Raw genomic sequence first — 17,993 nt, 5'->3', positions numbered from 1 at the left:
CAGTAGATGTTACTTTTACCTGTAATATTTTATTTCATCCATATGGAAAAAGATAAAGCAAATAACAAAATATTTACATTTATTAGTGCTTACTGATATGTACATGGATCTGTATTAGAGGTTTCTCTGAACTTTCTTTGTAGTTATAAAAATCAGCTTTATTGAGGTATGCTTTGCATGTAATACAATGCACCTGCATGCCCATTTGTAGTCAACAGCCCCACTCCTAAACCTGGCTTCTAGCAATCACTCATTATTATTATTATTATTTTTTTTTTGGCACCACGGATTGAACCCAGGGGTATTTAACCACTGAGCCACAAACCTAGCACTTTTTTATACTTTATTTAGAGACAGGTTCTCTCTAAATTACTTAGGGCCTCACTAAGTTCTTGAGGCTGGCTTTGAATTTATAATCCCCCTGCCTCAGGCTCCCAGACTGCTGGGATTACAGGCATGCATCATCACAGCTGGCTTCTCTCTTTTTTTTTTTTTTTGTGGTGCTGGGGATTGAACCCAGGGCCACATGCATGCAAGGCAAGCACTCTACCAACTGAGCTACATCCCCAGGCACACCTGGCTTCTTTTTTGCCACTATAGATTACTTTTGCCTCTTCTAGCACTTCAAATTAATGAAATCATGCAATATGCACTATTCTATGTATGGCTTCTTTCGCTCAGCATAATGTCTTTGAGTTTCATGTAGTTATTGCAGACATAAGTAGTGTGTGCTTTCTATTGCTAAGTAGTATTCCCTTGTATGGGCATATGACAGTTTGTTTATTGATTGCTATAGTTTGGATATTAAATGTCCCTCAAAGACCCATGTGTTAAAGTATTGGTTCTCAAGGTGGTGCTATTCAGAGGTGATAGAATCTTGAGAGATGGGATTGTGTGGAAGCTCCTGAGGTCATTAGAAGCTTGCCCTTAAAGGCGATTGTGAGACTGGTCCATTACTCACTAGCTTTTCCTTTCTGGCCATGAGGTGAGGGGTTTTGCTCCACCATGAATTCCTACCATGATGTGCTGACTCACTGCAGACCTAAAGAATAGGGTCAACCAATCATGAATTGGAACCTCCAAAGCTATGAGCCAAAATAATCTTTTTATCTTTATAAGTTAATTATCTTAGGTACTTTTTTTATAGTGATGGAAGGCTGACCATCCATTCACACATTAATGAATGTTTATATAATTTCTAGTTCTTGATTGTTATGAATAAAGCTGCTATAACCATGCATGAAAAATCTTTAAGAGAACAGAAATTTTTAATTCTTTGAGGTAAATGTCTAGAGGTGAATAGCTGAGTCATGTCATAAGTTTATGTTTAACTCCATGAAAAGCTGGTAAATTCCTTCCTAACATGGTTGTACCAATTCACACTGTCACCTACAATTCATGAGATTTCCAGTTGTTCACATCCTTGATAACACTTGGTATTATCAGATTTTTTTATGTTAGCTACTCTAATGTATATGTTAGTGTTATCTCACCAGTGGTTTCAATTTGCCTTTCTCCTTTTCTAATAATGTTGACACTTTCTCCTGTGCTTATTGACCATTTTTTCATTTTCTTTTACAGTGGGTTCATTAAAATCTTTTGCCTATTTTTAATATTTTTTGTTTTTTCCCTTCTTCTTATTGACTTTTAAGAGTTTTTTATGGGCTGGGTGTGGTGGCACACACCTATAATCCCAGCAGCTCAGGAAGCTGAGGCAGAAGGATCACAAGTTCAAAGCTAGCCTCAGCAAAAGTGGGGCGCTAAGCAAGTCGGTGAGACCCTGTCTATAAATAAAATACAAAATAGGGCTGAGGATGTGGCTCAGTGGCCGAGTGTCCCCAAGTTCAATTTCCTGTTTCCAACCCCCCAAGAAAAAGAGTTCTTTATGTATTCTTGGATACAAATCTTTCGCTAAAATAAAAAGCAAGTAAAAAATGTTTTAAGAACTCCAGTATTACATGATATATAAAAGTTGTAAAGAGTTGCTTCCATTTAATCTCTCATCTACTATGAGAATGAAAATAGAATTGCAATAGTTTTCATTTAAAAATAGAGTAATAATGCCAGGCATGGTGGTATTCAACTGTAATTCCAGGAGGAAGCAGAAGGATCACAAGTTTAAGGTCAACATGGGCAACTTAGTGAGAACTTGTCTTAAATTTTTTTAAAAAGGTGGGGGGCTGGGAATGTAGTTCAGTGGTAAAGTGCCACTGGGTTAGATCTCCAATACTTCAAATATGCGTGTATGTTTTGTATGTGTATATAAATCTAGAGAGTAAGAAAGGGAGAGAAAAAAGTTGTTAGGAAGCTACATATCCTGCAAAACAGAAAATAGAGGTGCAAATCAATAAAGAAAAAAGTTGATTCATTGGTAACTTGGAAGTACCTGTTAATTAAAAATTTGTCAGATACTGTCTTGAATTATAGCTGTCTTGAATTATTCTTTAATAAAAGCTGTTTTACACAATGACTCTATACAATCACCCACACACAAAATAACTGTGAGCCAAGGAAAAAGAGCATATCATTTATTGTGCTTAAATTTAAAAACCATGATATAAAAAGGTTTATTAACCTTGAAATATCTTGATTATGACGTACAGCTAAACTCAGAACATAAGGTCCCCAGGTTCTTAGGGTAATTTGATAAGAATTGTTTTATCAAGTTACTCAGGATGAATTCCTGAGCCCTTACAATTTGGTGAAGAGAGAGTTTGCAGAAGTCAGTCCCCCAAACTGGCAGGCATTTGGTGTGGAGAAAACAGAACTAATCTGAAAATGAATTCCAGTTACTGACTAGTCAACTGAGGGTAGGCTGGGGGTTGAGGTCATTCTTATAACTTTTTTCTCTGATTACTTTTCCTTTCCTATTGATATAGGTGCGAAACAAAAGTAAAACTGAATTTAAAAATGGGGACTCCAAGCTGAGTCCAGTGCCATAGGCCTATAATCCCAGTGGTGAGGGAGGCTGAGGCAGGAGGATTACAGGTTTGAAGCCAGTCTCAGCAACTTAATGAGACTGTAAGCAACCTAGTGAGACCCTGTCTCAAAATTTAAAATAAAAGGGGCTGGGATGTGGCTCAGTGGTTAAGCACTCCTGGGTTCAATTCCTGGTACAGAAAAAAAAGAGGGAACTCTAGCAAAAAAAAAAAAAAAATATATATATATATATATATATATATATATATACACACACAGAGAGAGAGAGAGAGAGAGAGAGAGAGAGAGAGAGACACTGGGGCTGTAGCTTAGTGGTAAAGTGCCTGCCTCACAAATCTGGGGCACTAGATTTGATCATCAGCACCACATAAAAATAAATAAATAAAGCTATTGTGTTCATCTACGATTAAAAACAAATATATTAAAATATATATCTATGTGTATATATATATATTTTTTAAATATTATATATATATGTATTTTATTTTTTTATTTCTTTAGGACAGCAGAATGCATTACAATTCTTATTACACATATAGAGCACAATTTTTCATATCTCTGGTTGTATACAAAGTATATTCACACCAATTCATGTCTTCATACATGTACTTTGGATAATAATGACCATCACATTCCACCATCATTTATAACACCCTGTCCCCTCCCTTCCCCTCCCACCCCTCTGCCCTTTCTAAAGTTCCTCTATTCCTCCCATGCTCCCCCTCCCTACCCTACTATGAGTCAGCCTCTTTATATCAAAGAAAACATTCAGCATTTGGTTTTTTGGGATTGGCTTACTTCACTTAGTATTATCTTCTCTAACTCCATCCATTTACCTGCAAATGCCAGGATTTTATTCTCTTTTATTGCTGAGTTATATGTATTTTTAAATCCCTACTGAAGAAGTGCTCAGACTATCAAAAGCCTTACTTCTACTGGAAAATTCTCTTTGTTTAGTAATATCATATTGCCAGAGCTGGGTATAATTGTGGTAAAGCACTTGCCTAGTATGCCCAAAGTCCTGGGTTCCAATTCCAGCACTGCAAAAAGAATAAGTAATGATTTCATATGCCTTGAATATCATCAGCCAAGTGTAGCTATGTCTGGGTACCAAGGACATGCATAACGCTAGCCTAGAACAGGGAAAAGGGAGAAAAAAGGAAATAGAAAGAATGTGAGAGAACCAAAAAAGTACTTGGTTGTGCTCCATTTGTGCACTATATGTCAAAATGCATTCTATTGTAAAATATATATATATATATATCAGACAAATAAAAATTTACATGTATGAAAAAAAAAAAAGTACTTGGGACATTTTTCTAAATGCTACCTAGTCCTATTTCTGGTAGTTTGTGGAAACCTGTTCCAGGACCTGGTACTTTTTCTAGCTAGCATCTGTAATGGTTCAATAAATCCTTTTACTTCTACAGGACACAGTGGCAAATGCCTGTAATCCCACCAACTCTGGGGGCTGAAGCAGGAGGATCACAAGTTCGAGGGTCAGCCACAGCAACTTAGGGAAACCCTGCCTCAAAATAAAAAATAAAAGGACTGGGGATGTAGCTCAGTGGTAGAGAGTCTCTGGGTTCCCTCTTGGTCCAGACATAAAGAAAGCAGTACAGTAGGACAAAAGACAGGAAATATACATATGTAGATTTAGCTAGGCTGTGCAAGTCAGAAATATATCAGGGTTTTAGTTTCCTTGAGACATTCCCCAGGCCAATTGGTAGCTTCTCAGTTTCCACTCTCAGTATGCATAAAAGTTATCAGGATGTTGGGAAGCAAGCATTTTAGGGCTTTTAATTTCAAAGGGATTCTGTTACACCGGAGGGCCACCAAACAGGAGAAACAAATATGATTTTCTGTTATTATAATCTTGATATTTAAGCTGGGGATGTAGCTCAGTGTAGAGCATTGCCTAGCATGTACAAGGCCCTGAGTTCCACTCCCAGCACCACCAAAATTTAATTAAAAAAAAAAAAAAAAACCCAGCTCTCAATGTAAGGACAATGTCTGTGCAAGAGACATATTACTTCTTGTTCTTTATTTTGGTTTGTTTTTTGTTTTTGTTTTTGTTTTGATGCTGAGGATTAACCCCAGGGCCCCGTGCATTCTAGGCAAGCACTCTACCACTGACCCATATCCCCAGCCTCTATATTTTCCTTCTTACAAGCAAAATTTTCAGATCAATAGTGAATGCATTTGCACTGACAACAGTGTATGTGGTCAGATGATAATCCATATGGTGGTCTGGTATTCATTCTGGAGAATTCTCCCACTGGCAAGAAAGAAGGAAACTTGCCCTGCCACTGTATTCTGTGCAAAAAGAAATGGTGATGGTGCTGCACCATAGATATCATCAGCTGCACTGGCCAATCAAGTCAAACACTTCTAAAAAGTAGAAATTCTAAAACTTTTCTTCTTGTCTACCACATAAAGAAAATAGGTGCGAGGTTCTCAATCTTTTGTGTACAAAATCAAGGTCTGGAGAGCTTGTGAAGAGTATCAATTCCCAGAGACTATCCCAGAGATTCTGATTCTCCAATAGGTCCCAGAAATCAGATTTCTACCAGTCAGATTCCAGAGACTATGATTCATGGGCTTCATTTATGAGGGCTGGCTTCTTGAGCTGATGACCTTGCAGTTAGTTGAGGCCCTATAATCAAAAAACACATGCTTGGTTTGATCTTTGTTCTCACTGTGTTGAAATTGTTGTTGTCTTTTGAATGAGAGGTCCTTGTTTTGCTTTTACACTGGGTCCTCCCCATAGGCCATTAAATTGAAATGGGGGTGAGACCTTAGAATTTAAACTTCCACTACTGATAATATTCTAGGGAATTAACCATAGATCTATTAGATTTTTAGTCTGAGAGGCAGCATCTGAAAAAAATCATTGTATGTAATATTTCTACAAAGCACTTTTGTTTTATTGTTTTGTGTTTTGTTTGTTTTGCCATGATGGGAAAAGAACCCAGGGATTGGGACATGCTAGGCAATGCTAAGCTACAACCAATGCTGAGCTACAACCCAGCCCAATAAAGCATTTTGGTATCAGGGAGTCCCTGAATGGACTTTTTTTCAGAGAAAGAGAGAGAATCTAAGAGAAGTCATTATAAGAGGCAAATTCCTGAGGTCAGTAGCTGTAGGAACTGGCATTTAGTTAGTTGGTTTGGTTTGGTTTGGTTTTTCAGTACTGAGGATTGAACCCAGGGGTGCTCAACCTCTAAGCTATGTCCATAGCCCTTTTTATTTTTTCTTTTGAGACAGGGTTTTGCTAAATTGCTGAGACTAGCCTCAAATTTGCAATCCTCCTATGTCAGTCTTGCTAGTTGCTGGGATTACAGGCATCCTCCACCGTGCCAGCCTGAACTGGCAGCTATTCTGGCCAAGAATGGAAAAAGAAAAAAAGTAGAGACACCAAAAATAATGCATGGGAAAAAAATAAGTCACTTTCTAGCGTTTGAGGGTAGGTAAAACTGACCAATCAAAGGTGATCAGCTGACCCAGAAATTCAGTTATCTAAAAAAAAAAAAAAAAACAACTTTAAAAGCTAGAAAAAGTTAAAGACTTTTGGAATAAATTCTAATCTGATCTAATTCTACTAATCTTTTCAGCATTGGAGGCTAGTGGGTAGAGATAGAGACTTAAAATGTCTTTCAGACATGTGCAATGCAGCATGCCTACAATCCCAGCAACTCAGGAGGCTGAAGAAAGAGGATCTCAAGTTTCAGTCCAGCCTGGACAACTTGGTGAGACTCTGTCTCAAAATAAAAAATAAAAAGGTTTGAGGATGTAGCTCAGTGGTAGAGCACTCTGGGTCCAACTCCCAGTACCAAAATTCATTAATTACAATTAAAAAAAAAAAAAAAAAAAACTGCTGTGGCCACTGTGATTCAACTTGAATGTGGCTAAAGTAGAATGAGAAGAAAAACTACATTAGCTTGACCCAGAATGATCAGCTGCTTAGTCAATATTGTTGGTGGGAATTTGTTTACATTCACTGTTTTTGTTCTTGGTGTTTGCTTGTTTTGGCAGTACTTGGGACCAACTCAGGACCTTGCACATACTAGGCAAGTACTCTTCCACTGAGCTAGATCCCCAGCCCTTTCATTTGCTCTTTAGTGGCTTCAGAAGGTATAAGTCACATGATTTTCAACATCATCATCAATGCCACATCTGTGTAATAATTATCATACAATAGCTAACATGGAGAACATTTACTATGTGTTGACCATTTTCTAGTTATTTATAATTAACTCATATAATCATAACCCCATGGCATAATAAATACTATTGTTATCCCCATTTTACAGATGAGAAAGCTGAGGCACAAAAGGTTAAGTGACTTGTTTAAGGTCACACAGCAATTAACTAGAAGAGTCAGAATTCAGACACAGAGAGGGAAATTCTAATTCCGGAGCACTTAACTACCAGTCTAGATAGCAAAGGCACTATTCTGAGAACTTTATTAAGCAAAGCAGATAGAGTCACTCAGCCTTTTTTGGATTATAGACTCCTTTGAGCATCTAAAACTCTCAGAAAAATAAATGCATACATCAAGTATCTACAAATTCACAGAGGACTGTCTCTACTCCTCTAAGACCATACATTTACTTTAAAAAAAAATATTTATTTCTGGTGTAGATGGACACAGCACAATGTCTTTATTTTTATATGGTGCTGAGGATGGAACCTGGGTCCCGCCCGTGCTAGGCGAGCACTCTACCGCTGAGCCACAATCCCAGCCCCCATACATTTACATTTATGACTCAATTACTGGTTAGGAATTCCTATTCCAATTGAAACATCACATTACCCCCTTAATCTATACATTTTTATGTCTTTTATTTACTAACTTAAATTATTGTTTGTTTTTGTGTACTAGAGGTTGAACTCAGGAGCACTTTACCTCTAAGCTATATCCCCAGCCCTTTTTATTTTTATTTTGAGAAAGGGTCTCACTTGCTGAAGCTGGCCTGCATCACCCTCCCAAGTCACTGGGATTACAAGTGTGTACCATAATTTTTAAAAAATGTTTTGAGACAGGGTCTCGCTATGTTTCCCAGGCTGGCCTGGATCTCCTGGGCTGAAGCAGTCCTCCTGCCTCAGACTCCTGAGTAGCTGGGACTACAGGTACTCCCCAAGTAGTATGCTACTGCACTCTGCTAAAATAAATTTAATTTTTAAAAAAGCAGTCCTATTCCAAGTACAATTTGCTTAAAGCTGTAAAATGCCAATCACTACCAAAGACAAAGGCTTTTTTAAAATCTAGTGACACTGAGAAGTATGTGTAAGCAAAAATAACCAACATGGTTTTGTCACCATTATGAAAATACAAAAAACCATGTCAGAAACAGACCTCAAAGGAATCAGCAAGCTTTCCTTTATTCTACAGTGGAGTCAATCAATCAGGCACTGGAAGGGGTCACTTTCTGAGTAGAAAAATGGCCACTGGTTACAGATGGGTTTGAGTTTTATAGTTTAAAAAGAGGATGGTTTAATTACTGAAGACTGAAGCAGGATGTGTTAGTTTGGACAGTCAGGAAAGGAGTTATAAAAAGCCCAGAACTTATTGTCCCTGAGCTCAGAACTTGGTGTTCACTGCTTATCCTCTTTCCCTGGGATTCGTTGTTTCCCAGAGCGTCACTATTTGCTTTTCTCCTTCCGGACCTCGTTGACAATGGGAAAGAGTAAAGGCCCAGGGCCCAGCATTTCAGTATCTGCCTCCTCCCTTCAGGACCACTGTGGCTGGGAAGGGTTGAATGCTCACTTTTGGTGGAGATGCTGGGGATGAACCCAGGAAGGGATGAGAGTTTGCTTTTTCCCCTTGGAGCCCATTATTACTGGGAAAGGATTAATGATTGCCTTCCTCCTCCCTCTTCCTCCGGTTCAGACAATTTTAGGGGGTTGTCATTTCCCTGTCTGGGGGGGTTGTCATTTTCTATATTCTTCAGTATGGACTCAGGATAATAATAACACTACAAGTCTTGCATAATACCATGTCATCAAAATCCAAGAACTGGCCATTTTTTAAATAACAAACTTGAAAATTTTTCATCAATTGCCAAATTATTTTAAGATGGAAGAGTAAACCACTGAAACTCTCAGCATATACCATGATGTTTGGTCCATGATATGCATTCAATAATTGTGAATAGAGGGAAGGAAAGTGGTAAAAGAAGAGCAGGTGTGTCCTAGTGCATTTTAGTCCTGTAGGAAATGTGATTCCAAAATACCATTCAACATCTACATATATAAAATATGTATAAAACAATTCCTTTAGTCTAGACCCATTTCTTGATGAACATCAATTCTCAGAATCAAATAATTTGAGTTCTCCAGTTAACTTCTTAGCTTCATGCCAGGCACGGTGGTATGCACCTGTAATCCCAGTGATTCAGGAGACTGAGGCAGGAGGATCACAAATTTCAGGTCAACCTCAGAATAAAAAATAATATGGCAATTGTGGCACACACCTGTAATCCCAGCGGCTCTGGAGGCTGAGACAGGAGGATGGTGAGTTTAAAGTCAGACTCAGCAACTTCAGGAGGCCTAAGCAACTCAGCAAGATCTTGTTGCAAAATAAAATATTAAAAAGGGCTGGAGATGTGGCTCATTGGTTAATGCCCCTGGGTTCAATCCTCAGTATCAAAAAATAAAAATAAATAAATAAAAAGGGCTTGGGGATATAATGCAGTGGTAAAGTCCTCCCAAATTCAATCCCTAGTACAGAAGAAAGAAAGAAACAAACTAGTTATAATATAACCCAAAACAATTTGGGAAAGAAGGGCTAACAAGCAGGCTATGTATGAAAATAATTTAAGAGCCAGGTGCAGTGACACATACCTATAATTCCAGCAACTCTGGAGGCTGAGGCAGGGTCGCAAATTTGAGACCAGCCTCCACAACTTAGTGAGACCCTGTCTCAAAATAAAGAGGGCTAAGGATATAGCTCAATGGTAAAGTGCCCCCAGGTTTAGTCCCCACTACAAGAGAGAGAGGGAGGGAAAAAAAATTAAAAAGAACATTAGAACATACAGAATAATGTGAAAATAAATGCACATGGGTTGCTACTACATAAATTGAATGTACAACCTAGTACGAACTGTTGATTAAACTGTCCTGCTAAAAAATTAGAAGATTGAAGGTCCAAAGTAATGATTTTATTTTATTTTACCTTTTTATTGGAGCACTAGGGGTTGAGTTCAAGGACACTCTACCACTGAGCTACATCTCCAGCCCTGTTTGTTTGTTTGTTTGTTTGTTTTATCTTTTGGCAGTACTGGGAATTGAACCCAGGGGCTTTTAACACTGACTTGCATCCTCAGACCTTTTTTATTTTGATTTTGAGACAGGATCTCACTAGGTTGCTTAGTGCCTTGCTAAATTGCTGAGGCTAGCCTTGAACTCGTGATCTTCCTGTCTCTGCCTCCTGAGTCTCTAGGATGATAGGTGTGCATCACCACACCTGGCTGGAGTGCAATGATTTTAGAAGATATTGTTAAATATTGTAAAAGCAAAGAACAGGAGAGCACTTAAATTCTTTCGACTGATACTAAGAATAGTTGTTTATGCTCTGTCCAATTGTTATCTGTCTGTTTTATGCTACTTTCTCTATTTAATACTGTTTTTCAAACTGTCCCAGGGCATGCTTTTCAAGTCTAGGTTCAGATCAGAGAACCCTAGCTGGCTCAACAAGCTAATTAGCAGGCATTTTACAAATAGCATGTGACTTCATTAGGGGACATCAGCAAATCTCTAAGAGTTCATAATGCTATTCCATTGGGAAGTAACTTAGCCCTAGAGAAAGCAACTTAACCCTAGAGAATGCTGTCATAGGTCTGTAATGGCATCTTCTCTCAGACCCAGTTTGGTTAACAACTATAGTTATACTTTGGTCATGTCAACAGCTCTGAGTCTGTTAGACCTTATCCCTATTGTACTTTTGAAGCTTCTTTTAGGCAGTATTTTCCTAATTGGTCTCTATGTCATTAATCTCACCACCTTCTAATCCATTCTACATATTGCTGCCAAGACCAACTTTCAAAATGAGTTAAGTTCAGGGAGGAGAGGGGAGAAAAGGAAATATTGGGGAATGATACTGACCAAATCACATGGTTGTATTGTGGGCATGTGCAAATGAATCCCACCATTATGTACAACTATCATAATATGGGATAAATATTAAAATATGAGAGAAAATAACAAAAACAAAACCAAATAACAAAATGAGTTGAGTTCAGAAAACCCTCAAAGGCTCTCAAAATCCAAATTCCCTTAAGCTGAAATTTAAGACCCTCCACAATCTGTCCCTAACATACTACTCACATTACTCCATGTGCCATGAACTATCATCCAACCAAAACAACTATTTACTATATATGTCATTCACTTTCTACCTCTTTCATTCCTTAGAAATCCTTTGCTTCTTATTAGCCAGATAAGAAGTCTTTCCTAATGCTGCAACAAACATGGGCTCTCAGTTTTCAACTTTACCCATCCTATTAAAAGTTAACATTTTTATAGTATGCATATTGTGCCACAGTTAGAAATTTTTTAATGAAAAAAAATAATAGACTTCAAGTTTGCCAAGTTGGCAGATAGATGACCTCAAATTCTCCTGTTATGGATACACAGAACTGCTGACTTTTGTGTGTGTGTGTGCTGGGAAGTTTGAACCCAGGGCCTCATGCATGCCAGGCAAGTACTTTACCACTGAGCCACATCCCCATCCCTCAAAAACTTTCTTATAAATCAAAGCTAAATACTCAAGAAATAAAGCTAAACTGGGTACAGTGACATGGGCCTGTAATCCCAGCAACTCCAAAGACTGAGTAAGGAGGATCACAGATTCAAGTTCAACATCATTAATTTAGTGAAACTGTCAGCAACTTAACAAAACCCTATTTCAAAATAAAAACGTATGGGGATGGGGGCTAAGGTTGTGGCTTAGCAGTAGAGCATTCACCTGGCATGTATGATTTGATTTTCAGCACCATGTATAAATAAATAAAGGTCTATCAACAACTAAAAAAAAAAAAAAAGAGCGCAAGGCAAGGGGCTGGGGTTGTGGCTCAGTGGTAAAGCACTTGCCTGGCATGTGTGAAGCCCTGGGTTCAATACTCAGCACAACATATAAATAAAATAAAGGTCCATCAACAACTAAAAAAAATATTTTAAGGGCTGCGGTTGTGGCTCAGCGGTAGAGCACTCGCCTAGCACATGCGAGGCGATGGGTTTGATCCTCAGCACCACATAAAAATAAATAAATTAAATAAAGGTATTGTGTCCAAGTACAACTAAAAAAATATAGATTACAAAAAAAGAGTGCAGACAAGCTGGGCACATTTGTGCATACCTGTAATCCCAGTGGCTTGGGATGCTGAGGCAGGAGGATCGCTGGATCAAAGCCAGCCTCAGCAACAGTGAGGCACTAAGCAACTACGTAAGACCCTGTCTCTAAATAAAATACAAAATAGGGCTGGGGATGTGGCTCAGTGGTTGAGTGCCCCTGAGTTCAATCTCCTGTAAACACCCCCCTCAAAAAAAAAAAAGAGTACAAGCAAAATAAAGACATTTTCAATTAAACAAAGACTAGTAAGGCTAGGGATATAGCTCAGTGCTTTCCTTGCCTAGCATTCATGAAACCCTGAGTTCAATTTCCAGCACCAAAAAAACCTTAAGTTGGTTTATTATAGCAGAGGCCTAGGCCTAGCAGGCTAGGACACAATAGCACACACCTGTAATCCCAGCAATTTGGGAGGCTGAGGCAGGAGGATCAGAAGTTTGAGGCCAATCTCAGCAATTTATTAAGGGCCCAAGCAACTTGGTGAGAATCTATCTCAAAATAAAAAGTAAAAAGGACTGGAGATGTGTGTCAGTGGTTAAGCACTCCTGGGTTAAATTCACAGTGCCAAAAAAGAAAAAAGCCTAGGGGAAAAAAATATGGATAAATAGGGTGCTATATATTTATTCAATAGAATGCCAAGCAGTGAAAATTAAGATCAACAACTACATGTATTAGCATGAATGAATCTTGAAACATTTTTTTGAAATAAAACAATTACAAAAGAGCATGCAACCATTGTTTCACTTATAAAATATTTATTTTTCATTTTTATTTTTGTTTTGAGACAGGGTCTTGTTAAGTTTCTTAGGACCTCTCTAAATTGCTGAGTCTGGCCTCCCATTTGCAATCCTCTACTTTCATGCTCCCAACTTTCTAGGATTATAGGCATGTGCTACCATGCCTGCACTAAAAATTTTAAATAGGCAAAACTAGCTAAAGTATTATTTGGAGCTACATACACAAAGTGACTTTTAAAGCATAACAATATTCCATTTCATGGCTTGAGGATTTTTTTTTTTTTGTACTGGGGATTGAACTCAGGGGCTGTGTACCAGAGCTACATTCCCAGACCTTTTTATATATGTATGTATGTATGTATGTATGTATGTATGTATTTTGAGACAGGGTCTCACTTAAGTTGCTGAGGCTAGCCTGGAATTTTTCCTTCAGCCTCATGAGTCACTGGGATTACAGATGTGGGCCACTGCACCCATCTTAGGTTGGGTACATTTTACTGCTGCTCTTTAAATTGTAGGGTTTTGTTGTTGTTGTTGTTGATGATGATGATGATGATGATTCATTCACCAAATACTGAGCTTACTCTAAGCCAGGCGTGTGCTGGGTGTTGGAGATACAACATGACCAAGTTGGACAAGGTGCCAGTCCTCTTGGAGGATATTTTAGAAGGGAGTTTGATAGGAATTAAAGATTTATTAATTCCAGCTACCTTTTCTACAGAAATCCATAAACTGATCCTAAAACTCATGTGGAAAGGCAAGGGATCCTGAATAGGCAAAACAATTCTGAAAAAAAACATAAGGGTGCGCAGCCAGGCATAGTGGTACATATCTATAATTCCAGCTATCAGGAGGCTGAGGCAGGAGGATCACAAATTCAGGACAGCCTCAACAATTTAGCAAAACCCTGTCTAAAAAAACAGTAGGGGGAACTGGGGATGTGGCTCAGTGGCACAACCCTTGTGTCTAGTCCCCATGTCCCCCCCACCAAAAAAAAAATAGGACAAATGATTTTAATAAGTATTTCTCCAATAAAGATCTAAAAGTGGCCAGGCTTGGTGGAACATGACAGTAATCCCAGTGGTTTGGGAGGCTGAGGCAGGAGGAGGATAGCAAGTTCAAAGCCAGCCTCAGCAAAAGCAAGGCGCTAAGCAACTCAGTGAGACCCTGTGTCTAAATAAAATACAAAATAGGGCTGGGGGTGTGGCTCAGCTGTCTAGTGCCCTTCAATTCAATCCCCAGTACCACCCCCCCAAACAAAATATTTTAAAATGGTTAATAAGCATATGAGAAATGTGCACTCTTATTAGTTACTAGGGGAATGTAAGTCAAAGACACAATGAGCTACCACTTCACTTCATACCCACTAGAATGACTATAATTTGAAAAAACAGAAAATACCAAGTGTTGGCAAGGATGTGTTAAAATTGAAACCCTTATACATTGCTGGCGGGAATGTAGAACAGTGCAGCTGCTGTGGAATATAATCTGTCAGTTCCTTAAAAAATTAAACATAAAGTTACCAATTGACCCAACAGTATGTGTATATATATATTTCCAAGAGAATTATATGTTCACACAAAAACACATACATGCATGTTCATTGCAACATCATTCATAAGAGCCCCACAGTGAATACAAATACCCATCAACTGATAAATGGGGAAACTAAATGTATTAGCCATAAAAATGAACAAAGTACTAATGCATGTTACAACGTGGATGGACCTTGAAAATTTTATGCTAAGAAGTCAGAGATAAAAGGCCACATATGATGGTTTGACTCCATTTATAGGAAATGTCCAGAATAGGCAAATCCATAGAGACAGAGACAGAAAGTATATTAGTTGTTGCTAGGGAATGGGGTAAGAAGGAAATGGAGAATGACTGCTAACCCATATGGTGTTTCTTTAGTGGGGGGCGATAAAAGTGTTCTAAAGTTAGATGCTGGTGATATTTGCACTATCTCATAGAAATACTAAAAACACTTAACTGTATATAAACTTTAAAATGGTAAATTACAGCCAGAAGTGAAGGCATACACCTGTAATCCAGCCACTCAGGAGGCTGAGGGAGGAGGATCCCTTGAGGCCAGGAGTTCGAAGCCATTCTGGGCCACATAGTGAGACCCCATTTTGATGAAGCCAAACAAAACATGTGGACTAAAAACAAGTTGCAAAATAACAAGAAGAGTAAAATGACTTTTGTTAGAACTAAAAAGAAAAAACATCAACTTGTGGGTTGAAGCAGGAGAGGGAATAGGACCAAGAATGGCAGTTAAAGGCATTTTCAGTGACAAAAAAAAGCACACATGACAAAATCATAATAATGATAAAGTCTAGATTGTAACTAGGTTTGTTATACAATTTGTGTTGTTTATATTATTGATTAAATTTTAAAATAAACATTTATAAAAATTATAAAATAGCATGCATATATTTATATATATTTTCATGTGAATATAGCATACATGTATTTATACTTTTATGTTTTATAAATACAAATGTATATATGTATATATGAAAAATGTATGCATAATATATACATATAACATAGAAATATACATATATACTTTTTATGATCCACATTTTCAGATTATCTGTCCCTAATAGTATAACTCCAGAATAGAATTCAGGACTAGATTAGAACATTCTATTTGAAGTAATGTCAAAGTCCATTTGAAGTAGATTTACAAGAAATTTTTTTTCTTGTGTTGGTTGTCTGATATTTACTTTATTAATATTGTCATAATAGGAATGAGTTCTGTTTGAGATACATAGGCTTGTGGCCAGTACTGTACACAAATACTAAGTAGACCAAAGGAACTGAAGGAAGAAACCCAGATAGAGGCTGGACCTGAAAATTTCAGCATTCAGAGGTTATGGCAAGTTCAGTTATAGTTAGGGCAGATGTCATCCTGAGAATGAGGATCAGGTGGCTTATTTGGCAGTTTGGTAAGAGTATTGGATTTGGGTTGAGATTAAAAGCCAGGCTGTGGCAACAGTATAAATGCTGGTGATCTGAGCATTTATAGAAGAACCTCAGGAGTCATGCAGAGCCAGTATTCGGGAGGAAGGGAGTTGTTAAGAACTAGTAAGGTATTATGACTACTTCCCAGGAGTTTAGAAAAGTTTTTTGCATTGGTGAGGACATGTTTAGTTCCTAATAACAGAAATTTGACTTTGGATGTCATGAGATCCAGGATTTAAATTATATGATCATAACTCTTTTCTCAATTCAACTTTGCTTTATTCATGCTGTGTAACAAGTAGCACCAAAATCTCAATGCTGTATGACAAGTAACTTCAAAATCTCAATTTGTGTTGTTTATATTATTGATTAAATTTTAAAATATACATTTATAAAAATATAAATTTTAAAATACACATTTGTCACTACAGTGACAAACATTTGGGCTTGGCTGGGCTCAGCTGGACTCCAGATTTCAGGTTAGCTACAGATCTGCTCAATGTCTTTCTCCTGAAACCAGGCAGAAGGATGAGCAACTACTTGGGCATGCTTTTTAGTTGCAGTTGTAGTTGTTTTGTTTTTGTATCAGGGACTGAATACAGGGGTGCTTTATCACCAAACTGCATCCCCAAGCCCTTTAAATTGTTTATTTTGAGACAGAGTCTCACTAAGTTGTTCTAGCCTCAGCCCCTTAACTCATTGGGATTATAGGCATGAACCACCATGCCTAGCTAGTTCTTTTCACGGCAGAATATAGAAGGTTCAAAATAGTTAGTGGAAACTCTTAAGGTCTCATCTTAAAACTGGTACTCTGGCCAGGCACAGTGATGCACACCTGTAATCCCAGCAATTTGGGCGCCTGAGGCAGGGGGATCACAAGTTTGAGGTCAGCCTTAGCAACTTAGCAAAGCCCTCGGCAACTTAGCAAAAAACTGCCTCAGGAAAAAATAAAAAAGAAGAAGAAAGAAAAGAGCTAGGACTCAGTGGTAAAGCACCCTGGGTTCAATCCCCAGTACCAGAAAAAGAACTGGTACACTGCTCTGAGGATACAACTCAAACTTAGTTCTTTCCATAGTATGCTCACAGTACAGACCACTTCTAACACCAGGTGTATTGGATTTCCTCTCACATCCAACCCATCAAGTAATTCTGCAGCAGGTACCAGCTGGGTGTCCTCTAATCCAGTTTGGTTCTGATATTATCCACCTGGAGATCCCAGAGGTTGAGGATCAGTCTCAAGATTGCCTCCCCACCACTTGATGCCAATCAACAAGACTCAGGTTGTTTTACCTGTGCTTCTGATGAAACAGCTCATAAATGAGGGTTCTCACAACCCTCCCCTGGGTTTGATTAATTTGCTTGAGCAGCTTTCAGAACTCAAGGAAATACTTGCTTACATTTATTAGTGTTTTAGTCAGCTTTTTCCCTGCTGTGACTTAAAGACCCAAACAGAACAACTGAAGAGGGGGAAAAGTTTATTTGGGAGCTCACAGTTTCAGAGGTCTCAATCCATAGACAGCAAGCTCCATTCCTCAGGGGTCCAGGTGAGGTTGAACATCATGGCAGAAGAATGTGGCAGAGGGAAACAGCTCACATGATGATCAGAAGCAGAGAGAGATGTCCACTTGCCAAATACAAATATATACCCCAAAGCCATGCCCCCAATGCCCACCGACTCCAGCCATACCCTATCTGCCTTCAGTTATCACTCAATCCCATCCAGTGACTAATTCATGGATTGAGTTAAGGCTCTCCTAACTCAATCATTTCTTCTTGCATTGTCTCACATGTGAGCTTTTGGGGGCACCTCACATCCAAACCATAACAATTAGTCTATTGTAAAGGATATTACAAAGGATACAGATGAAAAGATGAACAGGGCAAGAGATGAGGGAAGGAGCTTTGATCTTCCATTCTCTATTCAAGTGCCCTACCCTCCAGGCAGCTCCACACACTCAGCTATCTGGAAAGCTCTCAAAACCCTGTCCTTCGGGGTT

General features: G+C 38.4%; 1 non-coding gene across 1 annotated transcript; it reads right to left on the bottom strand.

Moving 5' to 3' along the window:
• Window positions 1-495: 495 nt before the first annotated feature.
• Trnaa-ugc (transfer RNA alanine (anticodon UGC)) lies at window positions 496-569 on the bottom strand. The gene has a single exon. It is a non-coding gene; the product is annotated as a tRNA-Ala (tRNA).
• Between the last annotated feature and the right edge of the window lie 17,424 nt (window positions 570-17,993).

This window comes from Marmota monax, unplaced genomic scaffold (genome assembly GCF_021218885.2).
Source record: "Marmota monax isolate L192 unplaced genomic scaffold, Marmota_monax_Labrador192_F-V1.1 WCK01_AAM20220418_F8-fsc00163, whole genome shotgun sequence".
Classification (NCBI taxonomy): Eukaryota; Metazoa; Chordata; class Mammalia; order Rodentia; family Sciuridae; genus Marmota; species Marmota monax.
Note: the sequence above shows the minus strand (reverse complement) of the source record. Positions and strands in the feature narration are given on the sequence as shown.